This window comes from Triturus cristatus, chromosome 3_1, assembly GCF_964204655.1.
Source record: "Triturus cristatus chromosome 3_1, aTriCri1.1, whole genome shotgun sequence".
NCBI classification, from domain to species: Eukaryota; Metazoa; Chordata; class Amphibia; order Caudata; family Salamandridae; genus Triturus; species Triturus cristatus.
In genome coordinates, this window is record NC_140583.1 from 285321349 (window position 1) to 285333749 (window position 12401).

The 12401-nt window shown below is 51.8% G+C and overlaps 1 long non-coding RNA gene across 3 annotated transcripts in view; it reads right to left on the reverse strand.

Annotated features, from left to right (window-relative positions):
- The window catches only part of LOC146860111 (uncharacterized), a 91142-nt gene that overhangs the window by 28363 nt on the left and 50378 nt on the right, over positions 1 to 12401 (reverse strand). For all 3 annotated transcript variants that reach the window (XR_014979097.1, XR_014979095.1, XR_014979096.1), the window contains one exon: positions 2216 to 2510. This is a non-coding gene — a long non-coding RNA (uncharacterized LOC146860111). The remainder of the gene's footprint in view (positions 1 to 2215; positions 2511 to 12401) is intronic.

Consider the following 12401-nt stretch of genomic DNA (forward strand, 5'->3'; position numbering starts at 1 on the left):
TGACGAGGACCTTGACTCTGCAGCTGTGAGGACCAGGCGACGCTGAGGAGGACCAGGAGCTGTGCACAAGCTGTCCCACGAAGGATGTCGAGTGCTGAGGGGTCGCTGTCTGACGGCAGCACCAACAAACCTTGGAAGAGGCAAGTAACGGAGGAATCAACGAAGGAGCAACGTCAGGACCAGCAAGGACCATGGGACTCACCAAAGGCAGGGGAGTCAGGGCAGGCCCCGAGCAATCAAGGGAGCCCAAAAGAAACAGGTGTGACCCTCAAGTAGACCTGCAGGCCGGAGGCACTGGAGTCGCGAGAAGACTGCAAGCAGCTCACAAAACGATGCTGGCCACGATGTACAAGATGCAGTGTGGCTGAAGATTCTGGTCACAGTAAGGTGCTCGAGGCGGGGGCTACTTGGAGCCCGAAGATCTTCTTGGAAGGAAGCCAACAAGTCTTTGCACTGCAAGTTGGATGCAGTTCACAGGGGTTCGGTTATTGCAACCCCCATGAGGGAAACTGGCCTCAAACTTGGTGAGAGGGCAGGGCAGGCCTCGGAATCTATGGAAAACCACCACCTGTGTTGCAGACCCAGAGAGTCCGGAGGAGCTCAGAATCTGCAGACTGGTCGACTTAGTTGCGGTGCCTGCGAATGCAGGGGAATGACTCCTTCACTCCAAGGGAGATTTCTTCCTGTGTCTTTGATGTTTCACAGGCCTTGGAAGGTTCCTGTATGATGCACAGGCACAGACGATGCAGCAGACTGGAAGGGAGACTAAGTCACAACCAAACGAAGTCCAGCGAACTCCAGAGCTCCCAGACAGTAAAAGTGGTGTCTGATCTGGTTCTTATCCCACGACAAATCTAGGGACCTACACCCAGGTAAGCCCTTAAGTATCCCAGGGAAAGGGTTGTGAAGATTCAGGGGACACTCCCAGGGAGGGTCTGGACAGAGGGGAGGTTACTCCCATGTCCTTTGCCCAGTTTCACACTAGAGCAGGAGCCAACGCCTCCCAAGACTGGTTTGAACTTGACTACGCAGGGGGACACCAAATGTGCCCCACATAAAGACTGAATGGCGCTGGCAAGCGCACCCACCCTGCCCCAATACACTAAATCCTGTCTGGGAGGTGGTCACACCTCCCTGTAACAGGATACCTATTGTTCTGCCTTCCCCTGCTCGACCCTGACTCCGCAGTAGGAGGGCAGAATCGTGTCTCTGGTCGGCAGCAACTATTTTGTGTTGTCCAGGTCTGGAAGACTGGTACCAGGGACATGGAGAGCCTAACGGAGGGCTCTTCCAGTGCATGGTATCATACCTCCCACACTGTTTAAGGTGTTGGAGTATGATTCGAACATGTTTGATACCAAACATGATATGATTAGTTGCAGCCAGTTTCGAGATGGTCATCGCGTAATTACACGGTGCCCGTCTATCTTGTATATGGCTGCTTCACTAACAACTTGGGAGAATGGACTCCGTAGGCTGGTGGGGTGTCCTGCTCATGCAGGGACACCCTCTCGCTTAGAACCAAGCACCATGCCTTCAGGATTGCAAAGGCCTGTTAGAGGGGTGACATATGTTTTAAGTGCAGTGACCCTAACTATAGTAAACCTATATCTTTAGTAAGTGGTGCTATCACCAGCTTGAACAGGCTGCAATGGCAGGCCTGTAGTTCCATTTTGAAGGCTCATGGGTGGCATAATAAATGCTTCGGCCCATGGGACGCCTCGGGGGTACCTATGCCCTGGGTTCCCTAGTAGCATATACTAGAGTCTTATCAGGGTACCCCCGTATCCAATCTGGGATGTAACTAAGTACTGACCACAACAATTTAGGGAGAAAGGGAGAAATCAGATAGACTGGGTCCTAATTAGCAGGATCCCAGTCAGACTAGTCAAAATACAGCTTAGCACAAGGCAAAAAGTGGGGGTGACCATAGAAGTAGATCTACTTTCCTACACAGGGCAAATCACACCACTATTTTCACATAAATCTCATAAAAAGCCATAGGTTTTGAAAGGGCGTTTTGTGAAATATTCCATTACTTTCACTGTCTTCCAAATAAGCCAGGCCATGATGATTCCCAGTCCCAGGCAATTTGTGAAAAAAGGTGGTAATAATAGAAGGTAAAAACAGTTTGACAATCTGATATTTGTAATTCTTAAAAGAAAAATGCAATTTTATTACATTTGTAGTAAAAGCTTCATAAACAAGGAGGTACCTGCTGGTCTCAAGCTCAAATCCCAGCAAGGTCAGCTCATTCTTCCATCCTTTCGAGGTTCGTAAACAAAGTACCATTACATTGGGTAACTGGAACACCTGTTAAATTTGGTGCTTAGAAGCTACAGTTTGTGGAGTGACTTTTTTTTAGAAAGTTTTATCCATCATCTTCTGGAATCTGGCCATCGGTGAAGGAAGCTGATATTGCTTCAATCTGAAATAATATATTTTTATTGGATAACGTATACTTCACCCGAATTGCTTTTAGGTGCACAATCTTGGGGTAGATAGGTGACCTGTGAAAAATGCAGAAAATAATTTGTCCAAGATCACAATATTTGTCCAGATTTTAACCTAGTTCTTCTTACTCCGAGGTTACAGTGTAGAAGCTTGATGTCAATACCACTACCATCCCAAGATATGCCCTCCTTAACCCTTACATGCTGAACATTTTGAAAGACACAAAAAGGGCTACAATAAGTGAATTGTATGTTTTTAAATGCTTTCCTCTTGATATCAAAGTTTTGTAATTCACAACAATTGTAAAATATGATATTTCAACATTGCTCAGCAATGTCTGTATGTTCTTGAAGTTAAGAGGAGCTATAACGTATTTGGTCAAACACACACATGCAGTAGTGTACACACAATTCTTAATTGTCCAATTAATTAAAATCATTACAATAAAACTACACAATTCATAAAACAGTAGTAGAGCACAATATTTTTCAAGTGCACTCAGTGTTTTCATTTTTTCTTGATGAGCATAATCTCTACAAGTGCAGATCAATCATGCAGTCATGGAAGTATGTCAGGCAGACCAGCCCTGCAAATCCTTCTGAGGGTTTCCTGGCTTGTATGATCTGTATCCTTGTTCACTATGTAGGGGGGAGTAGTTGTGTGTGTGTGTGTGCGTGCATGTGTGTGTGTGTAAAGAGACTGTCAAGAAATAAGGAAGGCTGGAGATGAGAAGACATACACAGAGTACAGCAGGGAAGAGATGAGGGCGATCTCATAGGAAACTAGACTGAAGAAAGGGATGAGACAAATGAGACAAGGCAGAGGCACATGAAGTTCTGAGGGAATACAGAATAAGAGGAGATGAGAGGGCTGTCACCCTAATCTGCCCTCAGCAAATTTTGCAAGCGAGATGACTTACCTTGAAGGGAAAATATATATATATTTTTTTCACTTCCATATACATATAAACTGTACAGTTACTCGAATTAAAATAGAATAGGGACGCGCCAAAGACAGAGTTCTGTAGACCGTAAAATGTACATAGTATCGTACAGTTTGGTCAGATTGTATTATAGAATGGACATTTGGTGCAAATTGTTTTTTCGAAGAAGACAGAACTGACACTCACTTCCCTACCTATGCTCTGACCACCCTTGCTACCCTCAGCTCCCACTAACCTTCTCTTCTCATCCCACTGTCTTAGGTTCTTCATCAAAGACCTGTAGAGACTTGTGATCCCCAGAACACCGCTGCATACTATGGAAGGGACTGGCTCTTTTGACTTTGTAGAGGTGATACACTATTACTGCATGCGTGTGCCCTGAACTGGCCAAAAAACAACATGCTAGCTCGGCACATTAGTACAGTAATAAAAAATAATAATAGCAGTTAATGTAGCTTTCTTCTGAATAAGGGCTAGCAAGCGCCTAGATGCTGGAGAGTTTGTGGAGAGTTAATGTGAGAGAACCCTGCAGTTCCAGGAGTTCAGCAGCCAAAGGGTGACCACTGGCCAACTAGTTATTTATTTATTTATTTATTACAGTTTGACATTGCACAAATTCAACCCAAGGACATTAGAGACCTTTACATGAGAATCAGATTATTTTACACGTTTCCAGGCAAAGGGCGATTAATAGCCTAACTTAGAGTTTGTCCGATGGGTACTCCATCACAAATGTGGCAGATATCCTGTCTCCTCCATCACAAGTGCATTAGGATATGATCCACTTGTAATAAGGGGGGGAGATGCTCTGTCCCGTTTATGATTGAGTAGCCATCCGCCAAACTCTAAATCAGACCCTGCCGAGGGTTTGATCTGAAGCCAGGACTCGAGCCTGCTTCCAAAGTCGGCAGCTGTGGTCTTTTGGCCACATTTCCTGCTTATAATGGCCAAAGAGAACAGAGATACGAGTCAAGGATAGGAAGCCTGCGCAACTATTCGAGGACAATTCATCCAGCAGTCTTTGCAGTGAATGTTACCTCTCTCCTGACTAATTCTGATTGATTGTAGCCCATGCTACGTTATCAGTGACGAGAAGCGGACGTGCAAAGGGACTCTTGCATCCAGGATCGGCGCTAAAAGCACTCTTCACAGGTGAGTGGTTGGATTGTTTGACACCATCAAGCACGTCCTCTCCATCCTTTATCTCCTCTTTGAAGGTGCTGATGGGGTTTCCTGTTAGTGGTGGGTGGGGCACTGTTAGAAATGGCGATTTCTGGTTGGCTAGGGCTTGCGCCAAAGCCAGACAGAAACCACCACTCTAGTCAGGGCTGGGGAGTTACACGCCAAAGATAACCCCTGCTCACCCCCTTGGTAGCTTGGCACGAGCAGTCAGGCTTATCCCTGAGGCGATGTGTAAAGCGTTTGCGCGCGCACCCAGCAACAACACCCAAGGCCCACCACAAAGGAAACTCCACACAAGGTATTCTATAAAAATAGCCTTTGTATTATACACAACACATTAGATAAAAACACACACTCTACAATGTGCCAACAGGCACGGGCAGAATTTACAAGGGATTATATGTACAGGGGACAGGGCCACATGGACCACTGTCAGGAATTAGCACTCTTAGAACATAACACAAATTACCAAGTGTACATGTAGAACATAACCAGTATCTACTGGCGCAATAATGACCTCAGCGTCATCACACTAGCATCAGGTATAAAACCTATCCTGCATCCATCACAGGGGCATAAACCACATTATGCAATTTCTCGCAAGTCTAACGCATTAGACCTAGCCACCTAAGTATACCTACACTAGGGGCGTACATAACACAGGGAAGTACATTCTCCCTACCATCAACCTAAACAAGGTAAAACAACCTCCTAGGCAGAAATCCTATCCAGAGGGATGAAATACAGGGAGCGCAAAATATACTATACACAGTACATTTCCTAACCCCAAAAGCATGAACACAGGGTGCGCAAAACATACTACACCGTACATTTCCTAGCACCAAAAGCATGAGCACAGGGTGCGCAAAACATACTACACCGTACATTTCCTAGCACCAAAAGCATGAACACAGGGTGCGCAAAACATACTACACCGTACATTTCCTAGCACCCAAATCATGTCAGAGTCCAGGTTGCGCCAGAACCTAAACGTAGCAGCTGCCCACTACTTGCTGGGCAGCTGGGGACAAAGCAGGGCCTAAACGCTGCAGCTGGCACTAAGTGCTGCGCAGCTGGGGAAGGCAAATAGCGGCAGGGGCTCTCATTAGCCCTTCAAAACAAACTGCGCCCATCCTTGGAGCCCTTTAGACTCTAGAAACAGCATGCCCCCATAGCCCTGGTCACCGAGGCTCAAAGACAATTATGCCCCATCGTTGGAGCCTCTCTGGGCTCTAAAAACAAGTAGGCCCGTTGGAGCCATGCCGGCTCGAGAAACAGTCGTGCCCACAAGGGGGCGGGGGGCCGCCTAAACACATCATGCCCACGTTGGAGCCACATAGGCTCTAGAGATAACCTGCGCCAATCAAAGAAAAAGAACTTGCCCCCGTAATCGTAGGAGCGAAGGGGCGCTCAAGCAAACATGCCTGCCTCGGTGGAGCGGCCCGCTGCCAGACGGGGCCGCTCTGACACTGCCTCCCCCCCCACCCGGACTCTCTCGCACTCACCGGCTGGGGGAGGCGGAGGCAGGAATCGGTCTCCGGGGACTCCGGAGCGGCGCCTCACATGCTGGGCTCTCTCCTCGCCCGGTCCCTCTGGTGGGACCGGGACTTCTCTGTACTGGCGGGGCTCTCTCACCTCATGAGAGCCCCGTCCCTGGATGCGCCGGCCTTCGCCCGGTCCCCCATCTCGGGACCGGGACTTCACTGGTGGAGCCTGCGAGGCTCCGGGGCAAATGGCGGCACTTCCTATTCCGTCCCGCGGCCCCGCCCACAACCAGGCGGGCCGCGGGCGGCAGCGGCAAACTTTGGCAGCACAGAGGGGTAGGCTCCCTCGGTTAGGACATCGTACAGCGGGGTGGGCACCCGCTTATTCAAATATCAAAATAGGCGGCCATGACGCGGGGTGGGCACCCGCTTAAAATTAACGCAAAGGCAGCGGGGTGGGCACCCGCGAGGCCAGCATTACGGGGGAATCCCTACGTCGGGATTCCCTCGGCGGAGATCGCAGCCCAGCGCTGCCAAGGCCCACATGTTCCTCCTTCCTGGGGGAAAAGATAGCGCTTTCCGGGCGCTTGGTCAATAAAGTCCTGGAGGCATAAAGAAATGGAGCAAAAAGCTCCCAGCAAAGAGGTCTTTGGAAAGTATGGGGCAATGGCAAAGAATGGTCCCAGAAGTCCTCCAGCGTCCATGGCATCCAGGGGCTGGGCAGGGCCCAGGGAGGCAAGCCTTCCCCTGGGCCCCAGCAGCAGCACGCCCCTGGTAGATTCAAGTGCAGAACAAGAACATTTTGTAAGGGGACACAGCCCCTTTTTATACACCAAATCCCTTTGTTCTGGGTTCAGGGTGAGGGGGAAAACCAGTCGCAGCTGGTTGGGGAGCACCCTTGATGTGCTCAGCCCCTCACTCTATTCACTGGCAGGGCTAGGGTCGTCAGTCGCACCACAGGGGGTGCAGCCAGCATTGTGTGGGGAAAACCCTGCCCTATTCAGGACCCAGGTGTACTCCTCCCCAGCCACCAGCATGCTAATCTCACACTCACCACTGGGGCAGACCCAACCAGACTCCTGGAGCCAGGCTCACCAGCCAGCTCCAGCCAATCACACGCCAGACACACTGCACACAGAAGTGCCCACTTCTAGAAGTGGCACTTCCACACTAGGTACATGCACGCCGCACACATCATCGCGCAGCATTCAATCCCACGAGTCCGTACATACCAAACTCGGGCCTGCACACCCCACGCATCAGGAACTACTAGGGACACATACATTCCCCATGCATTCCTATGGGAGGGCAGGCCTATCTCACCACATGCACTCAGAGCGCGCACGCACTTTACCCTGGGACACAGGGAAAGTGCGCAGAAAACAAAAATCACCACACCACGTCACCAATAAAAAGCAAAAAGTTCAGGGGTGAACCTGCCAGAAGGGCCAAGTCCAACACAACCCCCTTCCAGCCAAAACGCAGGGCAGACCAATCACCACCGTGATGGACTTCCCTGCTTGGGGCGATAGAACACGGATGCAGGCCCGCACTGCAGGGACACTCTCCGGTTCTACGCCATTCTCAATCAACATGGTTCCATCTGAAAAAAAACAACCGAAAAGAACTCAGGCCCAACTAGGCTACCCCACTGGTACTACCTAGTTTTCCACGGCCAGGACCAGGCCCTAGGCCACCCAGATACCACTGGTCCTTGCCAAACCCAGAGTGGGGGGTAGTAACCCCTGGCATACAAGCCATTCTCCACTCTCCCTCTCAGTGTAGTTCCCAACTACCACTGATCCTTCAACCTAGGGTCCGCACCCTCAGGCTGACCAGAGGTCACGGGCAAGAATGCCCCACCCTACCTCTACTTCTGGGGTTCCGCACCCTCCCAGGGAAGCACCCACCAGAACACAACTCTCCCACCAGTTCAGGACCTCTCTCCACCAACTGGTCTACCACCTGGGATCCAAGGGGTCAGAGGCGAGGACTCCCTCCCTCTGCACCCCCTTCCACTGTAGAGCAGGGTCTCTTCACCTAAGATGAGCCCCACCTGCCCTCAGGACTACAGCCGCCCTTACATCCAGATCCGGAAACACCGACTACTGGCTCCCCAACCGAGGGATGTACCCTTTGGTCAGATGCCTGGCGAACCAGGACTTAACGAGGGTGACCCATAACTAATGGGTCGTGGCGACAGTCTGCCTGGCGCTGATCTCACTACCTCCTGTCCATCTGACAGTGCGTGCAGACCCCCCAGGACAGAAGTGGCGACACCACGGTCACTCAGTGTCGACACAGCCCTCCCGGCTGGTCCCTGACCTACTGGTTCCCACTGGGGAATCCCTCCCCCTCTCACCCCTCCCTCTGGACTTCCGCACCCTCCCAACTGGAGCGGTACCGCCAGACACCAGGACTACTGGAGCTCTGATTACAGACGCTCCACGCCCTCTAGACACTGGGAGATCCTCCTCAAGTGACCTATTGGTACAGCCTAGGCCCCCGACCTGATGTTCCCTAAAGAAACCATCCAGGCCTGGACACTGGGTTTCGGGCACCTGGAGACACGCAGTCCCACCCACTCCTTCTCCGCAGTGACAGGCCGTGAGCCCCTACACCGAGACCTAGCTGGGCTACTCTGAACCTCTTCCACCACGCTGGGCTGGAAGACACCTCAGCCACTACTTTTGGAATCACTCCCCAATGCAAGTTCCCTATCCCAGAGAACTCACACCCAATCAACCAGCAAGCTCCTTATTTCAGAGAACTCACACCATTCATCCACACTCACACCCCCCAGACTAGTAAGACAGTTTCTACCGCCCCTGATTTCTCAACCTGACCACCACGTGACACAGGTACTATTACTCTGGGACTGGGAATGGGAATACATGCACTGGACACACATCTGCTGCCACCACTGGATCCCACCCTTACTGGTGAATCCAGAACACATTGCACTTAGGGGGATGATCTACCCTCCCGAGCTAGGGACACCTAACTCACAGTGCACAAGAAAGACATTTCCAAAGAAATGACATTTAAAAACAAACTTAGAACAATAATCCCTATACCATGTGATTTATCTAAATGCAGAGTTTTGTAGTGCGGCCAGTTGCCGCTGCGGTACAGCGCAAACGCAAGTCCAAATCCCACCGCTGATCACCAATGTTAGAAATGGCGATTTCTGGTTGGCTAGGGCTTGCGCCAAAGCCAGACAGAAACCACCACTCTAGTCAGGGCTGGGGAGTTACACGCCAAAGATAACCCCTGCTCACCCCCTTGGTAGCTTGGCACGAGCAGTCAGGCTTATCCCTGAGGCGATGTGTAAAGCGTTTGCGCGCGCACCCAGCAACAACACCCAAGGCCCACCACAAAGGAAACTCCACACAAGGTATTCTATAAAAATAGCCTTTGTATTATACACAACACATTAGATAAAAACACACACTCTACAATGTGCCAACAGGCACGGGCAGAATTTACAAGGGATTATATGTACAGGGGACAGGGCCACATGGACCACTGTCAGGAATTAGCACTCTTAGAACATAACACAAATTACCAAGTGTACATGTAGAACATAACCAGTATCTACTGGCGCAATAATGACCTCAGCGTCATCACACTAGCATCAGGTATAAAACCTATCCTGCATCCATCACAGGGGCATAAACCACATTATGCAATTTCTCGCAAGTCTAACGCATTAGACCTAGCCACCTAAGTATACCTACACTAGGGGCGTACATAACACAGGGAAGTACATTCTCCCTACCATCAACCTAAACAAGGTAAAACAACCTCCTAGGCAGAAATCCTATCCAGAGGGATGAAATACAGGGAGCGCAAAATATACTATACACAGTACATTTCCTAACCCCAAAAGCATGAACACAGGTTGCGCAAAACATACTACACCGTACATTTCCTAGCACCAAAAGCATGAACACAGGGTGCGCAAAACATACTACACCGTACATTTCCTAGCACCAAAAGCATGAACACAGGGTGCGCAAAACATACTACACCGTACATTTCCTAGCACCCAAATCACATCAGAGTCCAGGTTGCGCCAGAACCTAAACGTAGCAGCTGCCCACTACTTGCTGGGCAGCTGGGGACAAAGCAGGGCCTAAACGCTGCAGCTGGCACTAAGTGCTGCGCAGCTGGGGAAGGCAAATAGCGGCAGGGGCTCTCATTAGCCCTTCAAAACAAACTGCGCCCATCCTTGGAGCCCTTTAGACTCTAGAAACAGCATGCCCCCATAGCGCTGGAGCCACCGAGGCTCAAAGACAATTATGCCCCATTGTTGGAGCCTCTCTGGGCTCTAAAAACAAGTAGGCCCATTGGAGCCATGCCGGCTCGAGAAACAGTCGTGCCCACAAGGGGGCGGGGGGCCGCCTAAACACATCATGCCCACGTTGGAGCCACATAGGCTCTAGAGATAACCTGCGCCAATCAAAGAAAAAGAACTTGCCCCCGTAATCGTAGGAGCGAAGGGGCGCTCAAGCAAACATGCCTGCCTCGGTGGAGCGGCCCGCTGCCAGACGGGGCCGCTCTGACACTGCCTCCCCCCCCACCCGGACTCTCTCGCACTCACCGGCTGGGGGAGGCGGAGGCAGGAATCGGTCTCCGGGGACTCCGGAGCGGCGCCTCACATGCTGGGCTCTCTCCTCGCCCGGTCCCTCTGGTGGGACCGGGACTTCTCTGTACTGGCGGGGCTCTCTCACCTCATGAGAGCCCCGTCCCTGGATGCGCCGGCCTTCGCCCGGTCCCCCATCTCGGGACCGGGACTTCACTGGTGGAGCCTGCGAGGCTCCGGGGCAAATGGCGGCACTTCCTATTCCGTCCCGCGGCCCCGCCCACAACCAGGCGGGCCGCGGGCGGCAGCGGCAAACTTTGGCAGCACAGAGGGGTAGGCTCCCTCGGTTAGGACATCGTACAGCGGGGTGGGCACCCGCTTATTCAAATATCAAAATAGGCGGCCATGACGCGGGGTGGGCACCCGCTTAAAATTAACGCAAAGGCAGCGGGGTGGGCACCCGCGAGGCCAGCATTACGGGGGAATCCCTACGTCGGGATTCCCTCGGCGGAGATCGCAGCCCAGCGCTGCCAAGGCCCACATGTTCCTCCTTCCTGGGGGAAAAGATAGCGCTTTCCGGGCGCTAGGTCAATAAAGTCCTGGAGGCATAAAGAAATGGAGCAAAAAGCTCCCAGCAAAGAGGTCTTTGGAAAGTATGGGGCAATGGCAAAGAATGGTCCCAGAAGTCCTCCAGCGTCCATGGCATCCAGGGGCTGGGCAGGGCCCAGGGAGGCAAGCCTTCCCCTGGGCCCCAGCAGCAGCACGCCCCTGGTAGATTCAAGTGCAGAACAAGAACATTTTGTAAGGGGACACAGCCCCTTTTTATACACCAAATCCCTTTGTTCTGGGTTCAGGGTGAGGGGGAAAACCAGTCGCAGCTGGTTGGGGAGCACCCTTGATGTGCTCAGCCCCTCACTCTATTCACTGGCAGGGCTAGGGTCGTCAGTCGCACCACAGGGGGTGCAGCCAGCATTGTGTGGGGAAAACCCTGCCCTATTCAGGACCCAGGTGTACTCCTCCCCAGCCACCAGCATGCTAATCTCACACTCACCACTGGGGCAGACCCAACCAGACTCCTGGAGCCAGGCTCACCAGCCAGCTCCAGCCAATCACACGCCAGACACACTGCACACAGAAGTGCCCACTTCTAGAAGTGGCACTTCCACACTAGGTACATGCACGCCGCACACATCATCGCGCAGCATTCAATCCCACGAGTCCGTACATACCAAACTCGGGCCTGCACACCCCACGCATCAGGAACTACTAGGGACACATACATTCCCCATGCATTCCTATGGGAGGGCAGGCCTATCTCACCACATGCACTCAGAGCGCGCACGCACTTTACCCTGGGACACAGGGAAAGTGCGCAGAAACCAAAAATCACCACACCACGTCACCAATAAAAAGCAAAAAGTTCAGGGGTGAACCTGCCAGAAGGGCCAAGTCCAACACAACCCCCTTCCAGCCAAAACGCAGGGCAGACCAATCACCACCGTGATGGACTTCCCTGCTTGGGGCGATAGAACACGGATGCAGGCCCGCACTGCAGGGACACTCTCCGGTTCTACGCCATTCTCAATCAACATGGTTCCATCTGAAAAAAAACAACCGAAAAGAACTCAGGCCCAACTAGGCTACCCCACTGGTACTACCTAGTTTTCCACGGCCAGGACCAGGCCCTAGGCCACCCAGATACCACTGGTCCTTGCCAAACCCAGAGTGGGGGGTAGTAACCCCTGGCATA